The 24,475-nt window shown below is 43.3% G+C and overlaps 2 long non-coding RNA genes across 2 annotated transcripts; one reads left to right on the top strand and one right to left on the bottom strand.

Moving 5' to 3' along the window:
* Window positions 1–1,787: 1,787 nt before the first annotated feature.
* LOC146187461 (uncharacterized) lies at window positions 1,788–10,490 on the top strand. Its single transcript, XR_014708240.1, has 3 exons — window positions 1,788–2,139; window positions 5,132–5,267; window positions 10,189–10,490. It is a non-coding gene; the product is annotated as an uncharacterized LOC146187461 (long non-coding RNA).
* Window positions 10,474–20,828, bottom strand: LOC146187460 (uncharacterized). Its single transcript, XR_014708239.1, has 3 exons — window positions 20,732–20,828; window positions 12,432–12,545; window positions 10,474–10,629 (listed from the first exon to the last, which is right to left on the bottom strand). It is a non-coding gene; the product is annotated as an uncharacterized LOC146187460 (long non-coding RNA).
* Between the last annotated feature and the right edge of the window lie 3,647 nt (window positions 20,829–24,475).

The raw sequence follows: 24,475 nt of genomic DNA, 5'->3' as shown, positions 1-24,475 counted from the left end.
CACTGCATTGAAGAGCTCCAGTCGTCGCCCTTTCAATCCGACCGAGAGCTGCAGTTACCATCGCCTAAGAAGCCAAAAGCGTCTTTTTGGACATTCCTGTTATTTTAGACGGTCGTGCTATCGTCAATGCATTAATGGACGCCGGTGCCCACTAGTTAATTTTGAGTGGCCGCATGGCGACTGGTTTGAAAAAAAGGCTTACTGCTTGGCCAGGTGTGAACCTTCGAACCGCCGACGGTCATCTAGTTACTCCTGAGGGGATGTGGTACGGCTCGCATTCATATTAACGGACGCACACTCATCGCTAGTTGCGTCGTTTTGAGCGACTGCTCCCGTGACCTTATCCTCGGCATTGACTTTCAGTGAGATTACGGTGCAGTTATCGACCTGCGGGATAGACTCATCACGGTTTCTATGGGAAAATCTGCCGAACATGACAGTAGCGGTTCTCTCAATGCCTCATTTCGCGTTTCTGGTTGAAGTTCAGTTGAGTTCAGTTTGTTTATTTTCCAGTTTTGCAGGAAGATTTCCTGGATAAAAGCTGCTAGAGCAGCTTGACCAAGTCCAGGAAACCGTTGCAAGGCATGGCGTACACAGCAAGCGTGTCAACAAAAATGTAACAATGAAATAGTACAAACATAATGAAAACTCGCTGTATACAACAGAAAAGAAACATCAGAAAGACTCACGTACAAAAAAAAAACGTTTCATACAAAAGTAACAGAGCTGTAAGGTGAATAAGAGAAAATAGAAGATTGCTATATTAATGCAAATCAGAAAATAAGAGAACCGTACAGCCATCTGCACAAAGATAACACAATACATACGGAAGTAATTCATAGATAAAGAAATCAAATCAACATATTGTTACGTACATGCCACTAAAGAGGACGACGATGGACTACTCTGTGATAGACGACTAAGCTGAAGAAAATGGTTGGTGCTTGCCTGAACACCTAGTCTCTCATCACCTGTTGTGAGTTCCCCTGTTGTGGTACTAGCCTTCTGCCACGTATCATCTTGGTCGAGGTGAATCAAGATCCCCGTATGCGCTAATTAGCCTCATTTACGCTGCCGAAAGCTGGATTTGCGAAGCGATCGCCACCTACCTGGGATCACAACCACATCTCAAACAGCCACGATGACCTCCGAAGCAGCCCCTACCACCGCTGGAACATCGCATCAGCCAGTTGTTCTAACGAAAATTCGCCACCCTCCCATCTTCAATGGCGACGACAACCCAGACGTTGACGATTGGCTAGATGAGTATGAGCGCTGCAGCCGGAACCATGGGATGCCACCATCATGCTCGCTAACATCATCTTTTATTTGGCGGAACAGCTCGAACATGGTTTCTGTGGTGGACGTAGCCGGTATAACAAGCAAAACTGTTTATACGTCAGGTAATGGCGCCCGTTTTCGCTCTCCTTGGCGCGGTTACTAGCGCGGTCGCCCATGACGGGGAGCGTAGTAAATAGTGAGCTGAACCCGCGAGGCTCCGCCCACTTTCCCCATCACGGCTGATGGGTACCTAGGTTCAGCACGGTCAGGGATTTCCCCAGCCGTCCCTGCTTTTTGTACCTGTTGTATTTTTGTTAATAATATGCATATTCAAGAGTGCATAACAGTAATGCTTAAAACTTTATCTTGTCATTTTAGTTATTGTCTAACAAAATATTTTATACTTGCTACATTTATATGCTATTAACGCGGTAGTAATACGTTAGACACGTGACCACATTTCTTGCGCAATTTTTTGTGCCCATTGCTTCTTGCTGCGCGTGCTAGAGCGGTCGGCTTGAACTCTTTGCTTTTATCCAACTGTTCTTTTCGTCGCTGACATGGAAAGCCAAAGTGCAAGTAGCGCGGGAATCCCTGCTGCGGTCTCCGCTGAACAAGATAAGTATCACTGTTCGGTGTGTAATGCTGTTTTCACCTATGAAAGTGCTCGAAGGCGGCCACGTGCGAAAAAGCACCCTGACGTTGCCGACTCGTTGGTTCCTAATCGCAGCGCTTCGTTTGCATGCGATGTTTGTTCTAACGTGGCATTTCCCCATCGTGGTGGCCTCTTGCGGCACCACGAACAGGTCCACGGGTTTGTGTCAAGGCGTATCAAGCTCGAATTCTCTTCTGTAGCAGGTGAGTGCGGCGCCGCATGCGCTATTGTTATACCGGCAGATTGAGCGTGTGAAGTTGTGATTTTGATATTGTATAAAAGGTTCTCATTGTTTTATTATTTAGCTATGCATTTCATGTGCTCGATCCGCTGAGGCGATAGTTTTGCGACAGTCACGCACACCGCTCATATGTAATCATTTCAGCCAGATTATTCTGTTTCATATAACTAGCTGGTTGCAGTGTTTGCATGCACAATATGGTTGACATCATTGACCCTTTCAGTGTCAAGTTTTAGTGGAAAACATTTCTTGGCGCATGAGGAGCGTGGACAGTATCTGTGGACAGAGCTGTCCGAACTGTCAGTTAAAAAAAAATGTCATCACTGGACTTAAAACACGCGCCAGTAAAGTTGTGCTGTAAACATATATTTTGATATTGTATAGAAGGTTCTTATTGTTTTATTATTAAGCTATGCATTTCATGTGCTCGATCCACTGAGGCGATAGTTTTGCGACAGTCACGCACACCGCTCATACGTAATCATTTCAGCCAGATTATTCTGTTTCATATAACTAGCCGGTTACAGTGTTTGCATGCACAATATGGTTGACATCATTGACCCTTTCAGTGTCAAGATTTAGTGGAAAACATTTCTTGGCGCATGAGGAGCGTGGACAAGATCTGTGGACAGAGCTGACCGAACTGTCAGTTAAAAAAAAAAAAAATGTCATCACTGGACTTTAAACCCGCGCCAGTAAAGTTGTGCTGTAAACATATATTTTATATTGTATAAAAGGTTCTCATTGTTTTATTATTAAGCTATGCATTTCATGTGCACGATCCGCTGAGGCGATAGTTTTGCGACAGTCACGCACACCGCTCATGTAATCATTTCAGCCAGATTATTCTGTTTCATATAACTAGCCGGTTGCAATGTTTGCATGCACAATATGGTTGACATCATTGACCCTTTCAGATGTCCAAGCTTTAATGCGGAAACATTTCTTGGCGCATGAGGAGCGTGGACGGGATCTGTGGGCAGAGTTGTCCGAACTGTCAGTTAAAAAAAATAAAATAACATGCCATCACTGGACTTCAAACGAACAGATAAGCTTCTCTGGTGCAGGCTTGAGAGCACTATGCATTGCTGCGGTCTATCACACCTTGTGTAAATTGCCACACACTCTTGCGCTGAGTAGTAAACATAGTCTTCATTGAAGTTCCATCTGCGCCGTACCTTCATTTAACCTAGGTAATAAGCCGTCCGACCGAGTGTGGCTGAGGTTCGCTAGTGTAGTGTCAGGCGAATCTACCAAGTCTCACAGAGCTTGCAATGTTTTTATACTACTGCACCAACTTAAAGTGCACCCGTGGAATTTTTTTTCTGATTGGGCACGCAGCCAGTGTTGAGCTTTGTTGATTATTTTAGCAAACATTGGCCCCGATTTAGGTGGGACAGTCCTGCTTTTGCAACTTTGGTCACGGTGTCCCACCGAGGTGCTTGTGGGATGCCGTTTTGTTCCGCTTTAGCTTTTCTGAATGAAGCGCTGGTTGATAAATCGCTCTTAGCATCGTCTGCTTTGAAACATGGTTGGTGCAAGCAACACGAGCAAATTTATTTTTCTTTTTCTGCTTTCCAAGCTGTACGTGTTTGAATCATAAAAAGAAATCTTATCTTGATCACTAATGCCAGCCCCTCCGTGGCCTCTCCAAACTCACGTCTGCTTGCACAGCGGCTGGATAGGCCAGAAAAGGCTCGCTTTCATGCTGCCTATGGCTTGAAGGCCTGCATTGTTCAGTGAGCCGCAGCCATAATCAAAGCCAGGTGCACGTGGGCTGTGTGATGTCAGTGCAAGTTAACCCCAGGTGGTTGAAATTTCTGGAGGCCTCAACTATGGCGTGTCTCAAAGCTGGAGTTGCTTTGGGAGGCTGCCCTTCTAGCCACGCAACCTGCAGATCAGTTATGGCTGGTCGAGTGGGCTAAGCTAGAAGGAACAGCCAGAGGGCTCCTGGACTAAGAGGTCCTCCTGGGAGTGTTTACATTTTTTTTTATAAAGTTTTTTCCTCCTCCTCCTCCTTTTGGGACGTTAATCCCCACAAACCAAACCAAAGTCAAACATCTCAACCGCCTTCGTTGACAGCGCTTCTTGGTGCCTTTGTTTTTAGGTACTAGGCTAATATGGTCATATTAGCCTAAATGAACGAACCAATCAAATTGCTTATTCTACCTGTTCTAGGAGAATACAGTACTACGCACACTCTTTATGCTGAGGTGACTGAAAATATAGTAAACATTCGTTAGTTGGGCATACAAGGTGCTAGAAAAAATGTTTTAAATTATTCAAAGGTTCAAATTATCGAATAGGGCCAAAAAAAAAACGTCAAACCATTTCTATCACAGTAATCTTATCCATTATCTGTAGGTGGAATCCAAGTAAGGATGATGGATTTTACCAGTTTTGTCATGTGCTTTCTTTTTGCTTTGTTGGCAGCATTGAAATAGTGCTCCAAAATTGTATGTGCTTTCACTAGCCTTTCTGCAGCGAGACGCAGTTGCAATGGTGCCTCTTCACAAACCTGTTCCCTCGTGTTTTCAGGATACTTCACCATGCTGTCGATGCACTGAAGCATCACGGTGAGGCACACAGTGCAGGAAAACTGCACGTCTAGCGCATAGTTTCTTGGATGCAAGCTAACCACGTAGACATAACCGTATGCCGATGACACTGAAGGGGTCAAGCACTCTAAAATTAACCAAGACAGATATGCTAACATACTGAGATGGCTGGAAAGAAATATGGTAACAAAAACCTATCAGCATAAGATTTGGTGTGCTTCAGCTGGGAATAAACCACCTGGACAACATATGAATGCCAGAAAAGTGTAGCATTATTTTGCGGACACATTACAATGAGAAGCAATCATTGCTGCTTTCAGTTAGGCATAATTGCAGTTCTGGTGGTTTTTTTGCTCCAGCCTAGTCCACGTTGATGTTTATTGTTCCTATACACAGATTTTGAAAGCTGGAAAGACTGAAGAAAAGGAGGTGGTTCACTTCGTGTGTAAGGGTATGAAACATCTGGCATCAGGAGAGACAAAGAAGTATCTTGTGTGTCATCGTGGAGGCTCATATGTGAAGACAGGAGAAGGTAAGCCTCAGTCAAAGGTTCATGGCAGTGTAAAGTGTGAGAAGCACTGCTTGGCAACAATGAACGTGACTGTAGGTGATGAAAATGTGGTAGTAGATTATAAAGTTGAGCACTATGGCCATAACAAAGAGCTACGGTGCCAACCCTTGTCACTTGCTGACCAGAAGGACATAGCATCCAGATTGAAGATGCAGGTCCCTCGTAGAGCTATTCTTTCAGAGGCACGCTCGCCTGCCAGAGCTCCACTGGACAGGCTTCACCTTCTGACCTCGTCAGATATTCAGAATGTAAAGGGAAAGTTTAAAATTGGCAATGAAGTGGGGAAAAATCGTGATGACTACATCAGTACTCAGATGTGGATTAAAGACCTGAAGGACTGCAATGCTTTGCTGTATGCAGACCTAGATAACCTGACAAAAGAAGGTATTGGTGACTTTGTGGTTGCACTGATGACTCCTACCCAGGGCGATATGCTACTTAAGCATGGCCAAAGAACAGTGTGTGTTGATTCTACTCATGGCACAAACAGGTATAAGCACCAACTTGCAACTGTGATGGTTATAGGCAATGATGGGTCAGGCATTCCGTGTGCCTTTCTCCTGTCTCGGAGCGTGTCAGAGGATGTCATGGTAAGGTTTTTTATTGCCATCGGGGACAGGCTTGGGAGTCAAGTTTCCTGTAGTGCATTCATGTCAGATGATGCACCAGCATATGCAAATGCTTGGGAATATGTTATGGGTGCCCCTGAGAAACGCCTCCTATGCGTGTGGCATGTGAGACGGAACTGGAAGCTCAACATGGCTAATGTAAGTAATAGCCAAAGCAGAGAAGTTGTCCAGGAGAAGCTGACTGCTATGTGGACCAGCAGAAATGAAGAAGACTTCCTGAAAGAGCTCTCAGAGTTCCGTGCTTTAAAGGAGCATGATGGGTACATTAAGTTTGTTGAGTATTTTGACAGAGTGTATGCCAAGCGGCCGGAACAGTGGGCTCTTTTGTACAGGCAGGACGCAGGACTGACAACTATCACCTTGAGTCTATGCATAATGAGCTCGAGAAAGGTTATTTGGGAGGGCTTCAGAACTGGCGGTTTGACAAATTGCTGGCATCTGTGATGAATTTGGCACGTGACCGGCTGATGAAGCAGCTCATCTGCCGAGTGAAACCCGAGGCAAACCATTGCACAGTAGACTGCTTCAAAAAGCATACTGCAGGAATGGAAATCTGCAAATCTGGTGTGACCAGATTTTCTGATGGAAAGTGGTTTGTGCAGTCACAGTCCAAGGAGTGTGTCGAGTACACTGTTGTCAAGACAGACACACAGTGCAACAAATGGTGCCCGCAAAGCTGCTTTGTTTGTGTTACTTGTGTCCACAGCTTCCAGTGCACATGCATGGAATTTTTTGCACGCATTAAACTGTGCCACCATATCCATGCAGTTGTGCAGTGGGAGCTGCGGGCAGCAGATGGTACCGTTCATGAGCTGGTCAGTGAGGACGCATCTGCAGATGGCCATTCAATCCCTGCCAGTAATCCTGAGGCACTATTTGAGAGTATTCAAAGTGACATGATTCAGTCACAAGAATCAAATGTACTCGCAGGTATTGACATTGAGCTTGCTGCTCTTACACGCGAAGTCAGTAAAAAGACTTCAGCCGACCCAGAAGTGGCAGCAGCTCTGCATAAACAAATTGGCATACTTAAGCAGATTGTCGGGAGATGTGCTGATAAGGAAGAGGAACCACCTCTGCCTAGGCCACCTCCTGCCAACAAACCGCACGAGAAGCAGTCAAGGTACTGGCCAAAAAGTAGCAATGCCACCATTTCTGCGTCAGCTGCATCAAGTTCACAAAGTGAGCATGCAAGACAGCAGCCCTAATGTCAACAGGATCCATGTAACAGCAGCATTATCTTAACTCTGTAATCTCGGGTGTCGAAAATGTAAATGCCTTGAACGTCAATAATGGTTCTTTGATGACAGGAATCTAAAAACCTTGCGACTCATTGCAAATATTTCCATGACAAAATGGTTACAGCTAATTGTAATTTCTGAATATCTCGGGCAATAAAAGTGTGCAAATATAAAGTCACAGGAAATAAGGTGCAAATTTGAAAACTGCTTTAAGAATTTGAGGCTGTTTTGCATAGTTGGTTTTCGCTTTTGCATTAACATTTCTTTTCACAAGCCTTTGGCATTTTTACCTGCTTTCGCTTTCCATTGATAAATATGCTCTAAATTACTATTACTGCAAGAATACTACTTGTACGAGCGAAAATTCATTTATACTCTATCATATTTTGGGATTGGAGTTTTTGGCTATATTCTCACAATTTTACATGTTTCTCAGTGTTTAGTTCACAGTGCTTGTATTGTTTTCTTGGCAATTAATGATGTAATTTACATTGTGTGATTAATTATGTTTTACCATCTATTTCCAACTTAAACAGTTTATTATGCCATAGCTTATGCGTAAACGGCAGTGCTTCAAGCCATGCTTGTTGTAAAGGAGTTTCTAACCTCATTACAAAAGCAATTCAAATTACATTCGCCTGCAGACAAAAATGCAAGTGATTGTAAATGACATTGATATTCACAGCACAATCATCGCAGTTGAGCAAGAGGGCAAGGAATCAAGGTTTGTGCTAGTGATATATCTTTTGTAACGTTGATACAAAAATCCCTTGTATTCCATGATGTTGCTGAAGCTATTTAAGTGATACATATGGCAAATTTTCAACGAGTGCATGTAACTCACTCATAATAGCTACCTACATATGCATTGCATGTTAAATTGGTGACCTCTTTCGTTGACAGGCAAATTATGAAATACAATTTTGGCATACTTCTAATTGCTTTAACCAAAAAGTCCAACCCTACACACATGCGAAGCCGGGCATTACAGGGTTAAGCATTGATGTGCCTGCTGTGGTTTCCTTGAAATTGTGGTACTGCTTTTTTTTCAGTGGTGAGCTTGTGTGTGTAGTCTGCAGTTTTGTTGAACTATCTGGCCTTGTTAGTATGTCTGCAGTAGATTCCCCAGGTGTTGCCACATGCATAGTGGGAACACGTGTATGGTGATGGTGTGCTCACACGTTGTGGGCAGTCATAGTTTGCAGCCAAGTGGCATTAACTAGCCTTGGAGGAACGTAGTGATAGTTTCCTCCAGGTGTTGTTGCCACATGCATTGTGGGAACAGGTGTATTGTGATGGTGTGCTCACACGGTGTGGGCATAGTTTGCGGCCAAGTGGCATTAACTAGCTTTGGAGGAACGTAGTGATAGTTTCCTCCAGGTGTTGTTGCCACATGCATTGTGTGAACAGGTGTATGGTGATGGTGTACTCACACGGTGTGGGCAGTCATAGTTTGCAGCCAAGTGGCACTAACTAGCCTTGGAGGAACATAGTGATAGTTTCCTCCAGATGTTGTTCCCACATGCATTGTGGGAACAGGTGTATGGTGATAGTGTGCACACACGGTGTGGGCAGTCATAGTTTGCAGTCAAGTGGCATTAACTAGCCTTGGAGGAACGTAGTGATAGTTTCCTCCAGGTGTTGTTGCCACATGCATTGTGGGAACAGGTGTATGGTGATGGTGTGCTCACACGGTGTGGGCAGTCATAGTTTGCAGCCAAGTGGCATTAACTAGCCTTGGAGGAACGTAGTGATAGTTTCCTCCAGGTGTTGTTGCCACATCATTGTGTGAACAGGTGTATGGTGATAGTGTGCACACACGGTGTGGGCAGTCATAGTTTGCAGTCAAGTGGCATTAACTAGCCCTGGAGGAGCGTAGTGATAGTTTCCTCCAGGTGTTGTTGCCACATGCATTGTGGGAACAGGTGTATGGTGATGGTGTGCTCACACGGTGTGGGTAGTTGCAGCCACTAACTGGCGTGTTACATGTGTGACAGTCACCTCAAGTGTTGTTCCCTCATGCATAGCACAAACAGGTGTATGGTGATGGTGTGCATGACTGCAGTGTATAGTCTCAGTTTGCAGCCACTAACTGGTTTTCAAAATCTTGCTGTGGTAAAACAGGGGGGTCAGTGTTGCCAGTTGCATAGGTTACAGGCATAATGTTATGTGCTGTGACGATGCAAACATCTGTCTGCGAGTGGTGGCGGGCTGTCACGGTCAATAGAGAAAAATTTGAGCTTGGTGTCTAGGTACCCTGTCGAAGTCAGTTTTCATCTCTGCCTTAAGCACTGTTCAATAACGATTGTTCAATAATGATAATGAATGGAGTTAATGTTGCCTGTTGCATAGGTTAAACAGGCATAATGCTGTGTGCTGTGATGGTGCAGACATCTGTCTGGGTGATGGCGGGCTGTCACGGTCAAAGAGGAACACATTTGAGCTTCCTGCAATCTAGGTACTGTAGTGCAGTGAATATTGTTAAATTCGGCCGTCTAATAATGTTTGTAGGGTGTGCATTCTGAGCCAATGCCTTACAGCTCCCTCCGAATCTTAGTCTTGCTGAATTGTCAAATTACAGAACAATTTTGCACAACTATCTAGGTTGCGCTGACCTGCTTTCAGTACCATGGCATTAAATTCTAGGTATCACTCATTCAAAAGCTTTTACTATAATTAGGTGTTCACTTTCGGGTGCATTTCAGTCTAGTGAGGCATGAGTCATATCTTAATCCATATGGCCCATTAAAATGGGCTGTTCTTTCCTTAGTTTGGAGGTTTTCTAAGCATCTGAGCACGCCTGCTCTTTTAATCTTAAGGTATTCTATTCCTCTATTTTTACTTGCTAGCTTTACTTTTGTCTATTTTGCTGTTACCTGCGGTGGTTGCGGCTGTATTTACGTTTAGATGACATTTTGTAGTCAGTTTAGATTTCTAGGATGGTGATATTTGTAATGTTTCATTTTAGCTCTTTGTGCTAATTACATTGTGATAACGTGCCTTTCTTTCCAGGGTGCTGCTTGCAACTATGAGTTTCCAAGGCTTTCTATCCTTTTTGGAGGTGTGAAATAAAGGAGCAAAGGAACACAGCTTGTTGTTGCATTATTTATTTACACAAGTTCTGGCTTTGTTGACCAACAAGGTCAAGGTAGGCAGCAGTGCACTACCGAACCTTCATTTTGTTTATGCATTTCATGACTGACCAAGCCGCAGCATAGTCCTAATAACAATGCATCCAGCAAAACTCTTTATTTGTGTGCTTTTAGTTCATGCAAAAAAGAGCAACAGGACGCGGTGTTAATTCTGCTGTCACTTATATTCATGAACAATAACCCTTTATTTCTTTGTAGCTCTTGCCCTGCAGAAAACATTGCATTAGGGGTCGACTCACATAGGTATTAGTTCGATTGTGACTGATGTATTTTTGTTGCCAGGTTGTTCCACTTTTCCAGTCTGGGCAAAAAAAAACACTTCAAATGGTCAGGTGTGGTCAATATGGCATGAATGATGAAAGCATTTGGGGAAGAACAGCAAAATATTGTGAAAGGAAAAAAATGTATTTGATTGCAAAAGCAATACTACGCCAGGTCTAACCGCTCGTCGCTGTGTGCCGTGTCCGTAAACAAAAAGAATGCTCTGTCACCCGCAGCTAATGCTTTCGCTCCATATTTGGTTCAGCAGCGTTGAACCCTTTCATTTTTTCGGTGCAGTTCAATGCAGGGAAAGTCAGCTTGAGATTTCATAGATGAAAAGCATGATTCTGGATGAATTTCAAGGGCTAAAGTTTGACGGGAGTCCAAAATCGCACATGCATATTCAAGATTATTTTTTTTATCAAAGTTAAATGAATAGCTACATTTACTACAGGTGGGACGAATATATGGTGTTTTAGGTAGCCAAGGAAATGGTTAGTGGCTGCATATGCTATAATTTGCAGGATGACGATGAAATGGGACTAGTGTTCTCCTATACCAGAGGTGGAAGTGCTGCTCCATTTACTCCATTCTGCTCCAGACCAGCTGCCTCAATGTTTTGCCATCAAATTTAGCAGAACACAGATTTTTGCTGCACAGAGGGTTATTTATAAATCATAATATTTCTTTAGAAAAATGTGATTCGATGCAATTTGATTAAGTGACAGAGAAACACACTGGGGCGGTGGCATGCTGTGAGTTCCGTGTACACACTCTAGGGGCCGCTTCAGTCGAAACAAAGGCAGCACAATAGGTACGTTTTGAATCGTCAGTGGTGAGAGAAGTGAGCAAAGCAGTCACGGCGGGTATCTCGAGCCATTAGTAAAGTTTTTCGACAACACAGTACAACTCGAATTCTAAGGGTTCAGCTGTGAAAACCAGCAGGTACTTCACCATCGTGCCTTTTTGTTAGTAACAAGCGTGTGAAGCCTACATCAGACCAAAGCATACTTGAAGCATAAAGGAGTCTCGCCACAAAAATGCCATTCACTTCACATGTTCTCAAAAATGTTCAAAAGCCACACGGGCCTATCGCCAACGCGTTTAAATTAAGGAAGCGCTGGAGTCGCTCAGATGAAAATATGATGAGCCATTGGCAAAAGGCTATGAAGCAAAAGAATGTGGAGGAGGAAACTACCATCCTTGAGTGTCGTCTATCCTTCCTGAAGGCACTGCTGACCAGTTCCCTGGAATTTTTCAGCACAGGTACATGTTTAAACTGATATGCACAAGACACAGTTGAAATGTGCTTTTCATTGATGTCAACTTCAAACTAGTGGTGGGTGGCGCTTGAGCACATCAAGTGGTGAACTCCACGTTTGAACCTATCGTGTCAAAACAGTCAGACTTAATAGAAAGGAATCAAATCGGGTATTTTGGTGTCAGGAACAAAAGCTTGCAATTATTGAAAGCGTTTGACCTGAGAAGCATGCTCTAAAATATAATATGAATGCTCCAAATTCTCATTTTATTGCTCCAAACCTGCTCTAAATAGGCTTTATTACTGTTCCCTGAGCTGTTCCAAAATGTTTAAGCCTGCTTCCACTCTCTGTCACATGGGCAATCTCAATGCCCATAGAGTGAATGGCAATTGAAATTTTTGATGGTCATCGATATGCACCACTGCCGCACGGCATATTTCAATGACAACTGAGTAGTGAGCGTGTGATCCAACAGGTAGTGCCACGGGTAACATCCATTAAAAATGAAGTGCAACGGGTGGATATCACACTAAAAGCTATTTTTCAATGAAAGTTTGTTCATAGAAAGTTATTCAAATACCTCACAGCACTGCATAACCCATAGGCGACGACGGAACGATGACGTGCAATTGTGGCATTCTTTTTGCCCCAGGATGCTGCCACGGCTTGGTGGTCTTCATTGTGTTCGTAGTTGCTATTGTTAGAAGCACATGTGAGCCTCTTGGTCTCAGTTGTCGCAAAGCACGATAAAGGGCGAACATGAGCGGAACACTGCAGGATTCCACACAGCCACACACCAGCAGCTAGACACCCTAGAACAATGTGTTTACATCTGAACACTGCCCATTCTATAGATCGAACAATCCTTTTGACTCCTGAAAAACTAGTTTATGAACTGTTTAACCCAGAAGATGTTCATTGGGTGGGTACAAGGCTGCTCTCAATATTCCTTGGCATTCCAATGGTCATCCGCAAACTATTGAGTCAATGCTGACCAAGTTCAATAATCTTCAAACTGCTGTGAGGCAGTGGCCGATCCCCATTGAGTTCGATCTCCATCGACTCAATGGACGTTGAAACTGGCCGTGGGACAGGGGTATTATTAGCATTCAAGGACGTCAAGTTAGAACAGCAATTTTCAATTAGTGTTAAGTTTTTTTGTAGATGGGATTAGGCACTTCTAATGTTGCTCCACTAGATGATGCTGCCATTTGGAAGACTTAACGCAGGTTAGAAATTAAAACTGTTCATAACTACACAGTCTTGGTCAAAAGTCTTGAAGCCAAGGATTTTTATCTCGAGTGCAAAATCAATCAGTCATGGCACCATTAAAAACTAAACAGCCGTGAAATGCGATGAGACAGTTTCTTGCTGTGATAAATGATTTCCTAGAATTTTAAATGTCATTTGGCCTTCGACGATAGCCTGACTGCTCCACTTTGCGGTTCAGACAAATCCTTTGGTTGGTTGGTTTGTTGGTTGGTTTGTGGGGTTTAACGTCCCAAAGCGACTCAGGGTATGAGAGATGCCGTAGTGGAGGACTCCAGAAATTTCGACCACCTGGGGCTCTTTAACGTGCATTGACATCGCACAGTACACGGGCGCCTTGCTTTTCGCCTCCATCGAAAAGCGGCCGCCGAGGCCGGGATTCGATCCCGCGTCTTTGGGAACAGTGGTCGAGCACCTTAACCACTGCGCCACCCCGGCGGGGCACAGATCCTTTGGCCACTACACATTACAGGGAACATTGAAGACTCATGGTAGCCAAAACAAATTGCTGGCAGCTTCTGAAAACCCTTAATGCGAAAGTTAATGTTATCAGCACACTATAGAACAAACATAAATGAGGCAAGTGGTACACTGAAAAATAAAGTTAATTCAATTTAATTGCTTGGCATTAAGGTTTAAACCCCAGCCCTCTGCGCACTAAGCAGGCATGCGACACATAGGCCAGCCACAAAGGGTAGTTGGCTCAAGCATGTCGGAGCGGTACCTAGCGAACGCGTGTGGTGTGTTTCTTCGTATCTGTCCTCGTCCCTGTGGTGCCACAACAAGATGAATCCATACCAACTTGCCCAGTTTTCTATTCTTGTGTATAACTTATGGGATGCATACTGATACTGCAGCAATAATCACCGAATGCAATCAGGGAATGCGGTGGATGTGCTGAGGCGGTGGGTTATGTGACCGGCCTTCACGCACTGAAGCACTGCACGATATAAACATGAGTGAAGCCTCGAATGCACCTATGTGTTATCAGGCCACACATAGTTGGACTGGAATCTGTCGTTTTGTAGCGAAAAGATCCAAATATCAGTGATTTGTTGTACAGCACTTTATAAGAAGGAACTTCAACGAATTTAAAACAGTTGTAGCGAGATTGCAGCCACACAAATGGCTATGCTTTCGCATTCTCACACTGAAGCAGTTTCAAGCGTGTGTGCCAAATGCTTTTACCAATGCAACAAGAATAACTTTCAGTTCAAGTGGGAGAGTTTGCATAAAATATGTTTAAAGCCACTTTATCAAATGCTTTTTCAAAATCTTAATCTTAAAAGAATTATATCCTCAGGTAGGTTAAAGCGCTTTTATTGCGTAAGCAATACTACGCCAGGTTTCAGCCCGTTGCAGGAACCCGGCCAGTAGCCACGTTTGACCGTTGACCTTTGGAGAAGAAGAAGAGGGAAAAAAAGATGCGTCGGCCTTGCCTACGCAACCTACCAGATTTGACTAGAGCTAAACTCCAGCTAATTTTTTTCTACCATTGTTTTCTTGCATTAATTGAAAGCTCCTCCTAAATTGAAGAACACACCGCTTGCAAAAGTCAGGGACATAATATATACTTTGAGTAGTAACAATGCAGCTCTACGGACAGGAAAACTGCCGTGGAATTTAGGTTGCTTGCAGTGGCAATAAGGACGACACTAGTCAAGATGCGCAGATTTTGTTAAAGCTGTTAAAGAAGAGTTTATGTTAAAGAAGGCCAGGTCGAGACGCCAAAGTCGTGACGACAAGGCAAGGTACGCTGTGTCAGCGTTTTAATCTGATGGTGAACCCAGGCGTGTGCTGGAGCCGGTGCCGCGGGACGATGACGATGGTATGTACAAAAGAAAGAAGAAGATTATGGTATGTACAAATGAAAGAAGATCCGCGGAAGGCTCGCAATATAGCAACCACCGTTCTTGCCTGTACATGGCTATCATAGATATACCAACAACCACGCAGTACACATCTATCGTACTTGCCAGTTCAATCGAAACTGGTCTGCTGCAGCCAGTATCAAACCCGGGCACCGTGGCTTAGCAATCGAGCGCTCTAACCACTGAGCCACCGGGACGGTGTATTAAGTCAAACATCTTAATATTTTTTAAAGCAGGAAGCATGGCTTTATTTCATTCATCTCATTGCTATAATGCCCCAAGTGTACTTCACTTTCCAACTATGGATCAAAATAGACATCAACCCTCTTATGTACAGGCACAAGCCTGATTCGCAGGCCCGGCCCAGGCCCAGTGAAACGACTCATGTGCTGGCCCAGCCCGAGCCACTGCAGTGCTCAAGTGGAAACAGGCTCGCGTATTTTGGAGCGGCGCAGGGATCCAGGGAGCAGTGGTAGCACCAATTTACAGAAATTAAAAGTCAGTTTTGCAGCATCCTAATCATGTTTTGTAACATGTTTCTAGAGACATTAATAATTGTGACTGCCCATTCCTGACATACAAAAAAAGATTACTCCTTTTTATTCAACCTTCAATGCTTTGCCTACTAAAGATTACTATGCATGCATCACAGACAAGATGAAGGCTAAACATGTACACGTTTAAAATAAATTGGCTGATCTATACGCACCAATTTGGCACAGACTGGCATAAAAAGGAATGCTTGCTTTATAAGTGAATGCCCAGTTTGACTAAAAGCTGCTTCCTCTCTTCAACTGATCAATTTGAACAAGGTCTACCACTTGGATACACTCAAGCATCGTCACTAGATTGAAACTCACACCAATAAACAAGACATTTCCACTCTTTATCCTGTGCATGCCATTTTTGATGCTATGCTTGCGCTGACAGATTCTGAGCAATAGCCAGCAGTGCCTTAAGGGGGACAGACAGCACTAAAGGTTAGTTTTTCCGTCATTTAGCTGCTTCACTGCCTTTTGCCACTGGCTCATATTTTTGCTTGAGTGATGCTAGAGCTTCTTCAATTTTAACATGTTGGCGACAGGCCCTGTACAGATTTCCCACACCCTAGAGAAAGGTTCTAGTGACTGGCAACTTTGGTGCATCATCCCCATAATACTTAAAGTATCCTTTTGTTTGAAATAGGCTTGACATGCTTGTTATTGACAAAAAGGCTCCATGGCGTAGTACCTGCTTGTTTTCATAGCGAAAGCCATGAAACAAGTAATTTAGTTCTTTGTAGCTGGAGAAATTTCCTAACTCGCAGTACTTTGCAGTGTCTGCTTTGCTCGCCATCAGCGACTGAAAAGGCTGGGTAGATGTGCTATGCAACGTTCACAGAGCATTTTTTTCGCAATATCCTCCAATCACTTGTGGTTCGTTTCAATTTAGTTGCAAATAAACACTTATCATGCTGCATGCTTCTCTAGTTCACAGAAACTTAACATGTTTTTGGCCCCACACAATATGCATTAGACCTCTGCCACCGCTGCACTTTCATCGTTTCGACTATGGCGGCCTGGGTAGCACCGATGCACCACTCGCAACATGCCACCGGCCTGATGAATTAAATCAGTCTGAATCAGATCGCATTTTTAGTAGGCAATAGAGTGACCTACCGTGAGACAAAAAGCCACATTCTGCTAAATTTCAAGGTAAAATATTCAGGCAGCTAGTATGGAGCAGTCTTAGGCCTAATTTCGGGTTTGAAGCAGGATGCAGCAGGGAAAGCAGTTTGAAGCAGAACAGAGTACCTATAGAAGCACTGCCACCCCTGAACGAAGGTGAAACACATGGTGCACTCGCACTGTGTGATTCAGTGCACATTACAGAATGCTAGGTGGGCGAAATGTCCACAGCACTCCCCTATAACATCCTTCATAGCCCGAGTCACTTTGGTATGTTAAGCCTCATAGATTATCCAGAGTATAAATACCTGCAGGTTGTGAAAATGCACCAGGTGGTGTACATGCACTAATAACCGTTGTAAGGAAAATGCACAGCTTTCCTTTGAATCATTAGTGATTTAGCTTGCCGGAGACGTACTGACGTAGACGTATACCGGTTTGCTGGGCCCCTCCTGCGCACGCGCATTGACGGGTGAGTGCAATTGCGGCCACTGCGCCTGTGTGGGAGGGGACGGTAAACCGATATACATCTACGTCAGTATGTCTCCGACAAGCTGAATCTCAATTTATAGCATGTGTTGTCACTTTTGGCATGCAGAAACTAAACTACATTTCCATGTTCAAAAATTTTGAATTCCTCAAGAATCTCTAAGAAACACTTGCATTGCTTTTCTGGTTACCTGTTGTACATGCGTTGCCCAGATCAGTTAAAAGCAAAGATTACCGAATGATGTTCAGCAACACTTACAGTGATGCTATTTTTAAGCTAATAACAATAATATATAGTCATGGCCTTAGGCTTGCAGAAAGAGGATGAGGCTCAATGCTGCTATGTGGTTGTTGGGGAAGACAAACTGTATTCAAGGAATGAGCCCTCATTGCTTGGCTCCTTGGCCGTCTCTCTCTCTCTGTATATATCTTCAATACTCTTTTGTGAACATATTTCTTCCCATTACATTATTATAAAAGTCAGTACTAGAGTAGGTGTGCCACAACAAGTGTCATCTGCTCTCTTAAACAAATGTTCCATGGTGCCCTTATTCCAAGCAACTTGTAGCAATGGCAAGGCACACAGGTCTAATTTATGGTTTCACAGATCATGTAACGCATATATGCGGGTTGGTATCAAGCGTTTGGAAATAGTTATTCGAAAAGCCAAGCCTAGAACAAAACTTCCCTGAATACAAGTTCCCTGAATACAAAGTTCCCTGAATACAAATAGGCATGACGAGCTTTTAAGGCTAAAGCTGAGCATAAAATGAAAATGTATTTTCTTTTTCATTGCTCCACTCTGTACTCAAAAGGTTGAGGTTACTAGTCAGCCATTAGAATTTCATTTCTAAACGTGCTAAGGAATGTAATCATGCAGAGGAGAAAGACAGGTCACTTCAGGATTTTGAACTGTAGAGATGGTACCAACATCATTCTTGCAGATAAACCTTCCACCAGACACTGTTTCAACACATTTTACATATAGCATACAGAGTATGATATGCCTTCTTTCAAAAGCAGTCCAACACCCTCTTTCCTTGAGCCTACTGCCCTGCGCACAGTTGCCCAGACACTAGACCCCAATGTAGCTTGTGGCCTGCCCGAATAAAGTGGCCTGTGTTGAATAAAGGACTTTGTTGTCAAACATGCGTTTGACAGGCTCAAGGGCAGCCAGAAATCTTAAAACTTTAATTTGGCCTCAGCATCCCATTGCGAATGTATCAGGGAAGGGCAACGATTGCTTGGTTAGGTGAATACCGATTTGTAACACAGCCTGAGTGTGGGTACTTAATGCATGATCAATCGAATGACAAGGAAGCAGACAGCATCTCAGCCCCACTTCTTAGGCAGTAGAAACATCCATAGTTTCATTATCACAGCCGTAGTTGCTGTGTGTTTTTCAGATGCCTAAGATATGCGAAGCATTGAAAACTTAATTTTCTGTTTGATATGAGCAAAATGTTCATCCTGCTGCACTTCGCTCGAAGTTAAGCATAAGGCGCTTGTGTACTATGCAATATGTGTACGCATTCAAGAACTCCAGGTGGTCAAATTTTCGGAGTCCTCCTCTTAGGGAAGCTAAACTCGTAATCCAAACCAAACCAAGCCACTTTCATGTCACATTAAATTATTGGCAGTTTAAAAATATAGACCAAATATATGTTGGATTACATTAACACCATGAAGCATGATGTGACAGGGAGATTTAAGATAAGCTGTTCTATTGTACATACAGATATCATGTGTGCAAGGTAATCTGCTGGTGTAGGTAAAAACGTCCCCGGAAAATTCGGTGCCAGAAAAACCATACCTGGATGAAAGGGCCCCTTATGAAGCAACTCCTAAGAGAAAACATCCCCAAGGACGAATTTTGCCCACAGAATATAACCTTCCAAATTTCACTTCGCAAAAAAATGAACCTTTTGTTGCATTCTGCGCTGACGTTAATAACTGTTGATAGTAGATGTAAGCATTGTATAGTATCTGGGTCCTGTGATTGCCTGATTAGTAGCCTTGAGTAACCGCCCACAGTAGAAAGCGTTACTGAAACACCCTCACAGATCTTTCAGTGATGAGGGTTAACCGTGCTTTACTAGGGAAATCGGGATGACCACCCTGAAACGCCCTTCCCCGCTTCCCCCACCAAAGCTGGTGGTCAGCGCGCAAACATGACAAAGACGAGGCTACTGGTCAGCACCAGATCATGCCACGATAATGTAGTGCAGGTCAAGCCATAAAACACCATGCTACCACTACTCGTTGCCATAATCTTTTTGTTGTTGCAATAATGTATGCTGATATGAGGCGCATCCGCACTGATTATTGCAACTCGACATGTATAATCATAGTCTATGCCTTTATAGCACAATGAGCTGCTGCAGCATGTGGAACAAGAAAACACGCAGAGAAACATACACAAAAAATTCAAATCAGGTTCAAGCTAAAATCACAAAAAGAGATGCAAGGTCAAATAAGCAAACAGGGGCGACACTAGTGTCCTCTTGTTAATTCATCATGTAAAGGCTCGCTTGCGGTCGTTTTTCACACTGTTAGGCAAAACACCCATTTTCCGAGCATTTAATCCCAGAGAAGCCAATCTCCAGGGCAGGCGAAAGACTGAGATTACGATACGTTACTTTGATTGCACTCGTTTGGGGATATTTTCCCCTATTTCGCAAAAAAAAAAAAAAAAAAGGACTTTTTTTCCGGGGGCGTTTGTTCCGGGGAACATTTATTCCGGGAACCTTCTTTCCGAGGACGTTTTTAGCGGAACCAGAGAATCTGCACACCCCTATCTCGGTACCCGACTACAAATCTCATCTGCTGCTGAGAACTGAATGGGTCGCGGGGCCTTAAGCATGGATCACCTGCATTTTGGCTTGGTCAATGAAACAGAAAAACGGAATTCAAACAGGAAATAGTAGTATCATTAAAGTCTGAAACTCTCCGCGATACCTTGGTTGGGTGATTTGTCGTTTACCTACTGGCTCAGCGTAATAGATCAAAGACCACAAATGCTGAGTGCCACAATGGTTGGGGAGCTTTAGATTGCGGTATTAGTACGACGTATGCCTATAATTGTCGCAGCACTCTTAGGCGTACCGCTTTCCATTGCTCTCAATACGAGGTTGTCTAGATAGTCGCATTCGGGCCATTTCATCAGCTGCAATGGTAATATACTGTTTCGCTGTGATGCGTAGCCCAACTAAATGCTGGACGTTCATGTCCGCATAGCCTCCAGCGTTAAGTAACATACAGACAGCAGAGCCAATGCACACTTGTTACTGAAACATCAATGCTCGACGTAAATGGTCTTGCCTGACGTTTGATATTAATGGCCGTGTGCTGAAAATCAAAGCCTTCACATCGCGAGAAACTTTTACAGTCAACTGCTCACTTTCCACTATTTCTTAAACAGCCTCTGGTACATAATGTTGAAGTAAAAACAGCATTCGTCCGCCTCCCCACGCACCAGACTACAGCTGCCCTGCCGAGCCTTGAAATCAGCCAAGGCCGGTAACGAACAATTGTGTGGCTATAACACACAGTGCATGAGTTGCTATTACATAGAGCTTAATTACCTTTAGCAAGGCTGACGTCTTCACAACTCTTTGCGATGCTTTCATTAATCTTTCCTTCATGTTTTGATACGTAACGCAAGCAGCATGGACGCGGCCATTTTACTAAGCGCTGTTGAGACTCCTAGCGGCGAACGCAAGCACATTACGAAAAAGAAAACCTTATCTAATTTAGTTGTGCGCTTTAAATGCTTTTCAAAACGCACACCAACATTTCATAACTAAGAACTTTTCAGTGCCCCCAGCATGGAATAACGTGCAGACGAAATGCCGTGCATCTACAGGGTCTTGAATATTTGGGGGCTGGGATTTAAAAAATTGCTATGCAAAATCTACTAACCCATTCGAGCTGAAATAACGTTCACAAAGTAGCAAAATATAGTCTACGTTATCTGATAAGTGATTCAACATCGGTACTTGCCTAGATTTCTCGAAATCGAGAAAAAACTGCTCTCGGTGGCGTGCACAATTTTCGCAGAAGAGAGTCGAAAAGCTGCAAGGCGCCCGTGTGCTGTGCGATGTCAGTGCACGTTAAAGAACCCCAGGTGGTCGAAATTTCCGGAGTCCTCCACTACGGCGTCTCTCATAGCCTGAGTCGCTTTGGGACGTTAAACCCCACAAACCAACCAACCAACCAACCATTTTAACATGATGCGTCATCTGTCGAGCAGTGAGACAAGCTCCATCCCGGCCGTTGGCGCGCTTGAAAAAGAGGCCTAAGTTGCCGAGTTTGTATATTAACTCTATGCTAATCTGCGTACTCTGGTCGTGCATTACTTTTGACATTAGTAAATATTAACTACAACAGGTGTATTATTCTTGCATATACCGAATAATGAATACTGAACTTCTATATGTTCTGGTTTCGATTTTAAAGAGCCTGTTAGCAACTGCAAAAAATGTTTATTTCTGTGCAGGTTATGCAAGCATACGGAACCCTATGATAAGAAAAATTCAATAACAATTTCAAATCATTTAGTACGCGTTCGCTAAACCTCAAGCAATAAAAAAAAAACTATGCACCGTTCGAAAGCACGCTGTTCAAGATGAGCACGCGCGGCGTGCCCATGGCGTGCCTCTAAGCACAACTTTTCAAACTTACCGCATGTAGGCACTGTATTCCGCTTGTCGTGAGTGGTATAAATGCTTAAAAGTTAACCGATACTTCTTGATAAGCGGCGATGTTGTCAATATGAGCAGCTTCACGGCATTGCAAGAAACACAGTGCAGTGAAGCCGTCATCCTGCGGTACACTCGCTGACTGACATTTGCAGCCCTCATTGTCCTGACCACACCGGGAAGACACTGTGTAACACGCAGTTTTTTTTTCTTTTTTTTTAATTGAATGCATTTCTCACGGCCTTTTCGTTTTCCCGTTTTCTCCTACCTCCAAGTTGGCTGTGGAGGTATTTGTAAGAGCACCCATAGTTTAACCTTCCTCTTTACCTGTTATTTTTGAACAGACATTCATTCCCAGTATTGTATATTAATATGCCATTCACTTCAAAATTTCATGAATTTAAGGCAGTATTTAGGTAATGTTTAGTAGCCCGCTTAATTTTCCCACAATTGACGTCACACTTTAGCAAAATAAAGCACCAGTGGACAAAACATCAGGCACTTACAAAGCATAAAGCTGATAAACCACAGCGCCTTTTATAACCCATAATGCAAAGAAAGTAACAGGTTGGTGGGTGTGCTCAGCAGGAAAAAAAAAAAATGACACCTCATAGTCAAATGCCTTGACAGGTCGGGTGACTCCGGAGAATGCATGATTAAGAAAAAATGTAATCATTACCTATCTGACCACATAAAAAACTGTAAAATGTAATGTTTTTGTTGCACTATTTTGTGTCGCATACATTTCTGGTCTTGGAGGTGTTTGGCACATGCTTAGTATGAATGGTGCAAATGGAAAACAATACAACAGTAACACAATATGGTTCGCAACAATATACATTTACAACTTCTCATAAAACACACATACAACCAGGGTGTGAGGGCACAACTATGCACTCAAAGCACACATATGGCATATGCATGAACACGACTTCTCACAAGAATGTGCTCGCTGGAAAATGGTCACAGACAGTTTCCCTCGTCATGCGCGTACATACTGAGAATGAGAAGAGCAAGCAATAACTTTGAGGAAGGCTGAAATTCTTATGAAATGAAGTATCACAACTTAGTAAAAAGCATGCTTGCCAAAGAGGGGCATGAAGCTGCATTGAATTTAATTACAGGTTAGGCATATACAAAGCTGCTTCCTAGTAGTAGTGATGATGAGCTTGAACAGTTGATATGGTAAGAAAACGAAAAAATATGTTATGATTTAAAATGGCCATTCAGGAACATGCATAATTCTGTACTGTTTGCTGCCAATTACATCAAGCAATTGTACATAATTTGCACATTTCTTTTAGTCAAATGTATCAAGTATTGAGAAAATGACCATACTGATAATGCTGATATCGCATTAGGAAAGGAATAGGAAAGTAAAGCAGGGCGAAATCTGTATATTGGAACCGGGTTCTGGCAGGTCATTTTACGTGATCCTATCTCATAAACTGCTCCAATATAAAACTATTTTTTCCACTGTATACATGATTTGAAGACTGCAGTTGCTGTGCAGCCACTATAGATAACTCCCAGCAATTTCACATGTGGCTCACCTACACCCTGGTTTTACAATGTCAGCATGACTGCTGAACTTTCGACCCAGTCAAATGCTTTCGCGTAATCAAAGGGCTGGTTATATTAATTCTATCTAGAGCATTTTTCTATCACCTGTTTCACAATATGGATACTATCATGAAGAGAACCTTTACCGAAAACCTGCTTGATCCTGTGGTCAATTGAAGTCGAAGGTTGCCCTGATTCTATTAGTGATTATTTTAGCAAATTTATATATAGTTAGCGTCCTTCACAGATTTCGATGCTGTTCAAGTCATGGCATACATATTTGTACTGCAATATCCCTACCCTCTTTCAAAAATCAGCAGTTACCTAATCTTACCCAGTTTCTTTCCCTCTTATCACATTTTCTAAAGCTGTCTTAAACTCGTCCTTTGTTATTGATTGAACATCTGCTTGTCCTGCACTACTGTTATTCTCATCATTGTCCCGATTACTTCGGCTACTGTATAGATGAATGCAGAACTGTTCGCCTGCTCTATGTCATCCATATTGGTAAAGGCATTGCCCACCTTGTCAATGAGCGTATAGGTCAAACTTTTGCCTCGCATAGTGTTCTCTTGCGTTTAGGCTACTGCCACTCTTTCTATGCTCAATTTTCTCCGTATAGCGCTTTACATTGGGCACTTTACACCTGTTGATTAGCTATAATAGCTCTGCCAGTTCTATCCTGTCTTTTTGGTAGGAGGCTCCCACCTTTTGTTTTTTTTTTAACCAAATATTTCATCCCCTCAGACAGTTTACCAGTATCCTGTCTAACCATCCTACCATCTATTTTTGAGGTACACTCATATTTCCAACCTTCCACCATTGCCACATCCGCCAATGGACAGCATCACATTCAACTGTATGAAGTTGTTAATATTGTTACGGACGAAGGAGGAAGAAGGCAGCGGCGCGGGCAGGAGCGCGCACGCTGGGCCCACACACAGATTCATTAAATGTCATCTCACGACCATCGAGCATCTTCTCTCTGTACTCTGTTCTCCTGTTGTCATCGCTTGCCGCTGCGTAACAATATTATCAATTCACTTAAATGTTCATCTTCCTGCG

This window comes from Amblyomma maculatum, chromosome 6 (genome assembly GCF_055883805.1).
Source record: "Amblyomma maculatum isolate TAMU_Amacu chromosome 6, ASM5588380v1, whole genome shotgun sequence".
Lineage (NCBI taxonomy): Eukaryota > Metazoa > Arthropoda > Arachnida > Ixodida > Ixodidae > Amblyomma > Amblyomma maculatum.
The sequence above is the reverse complement of the archived record's forward strand: the minus strand, read 5'-3'. Positions and strand labels throughout refer to the sequence as shown.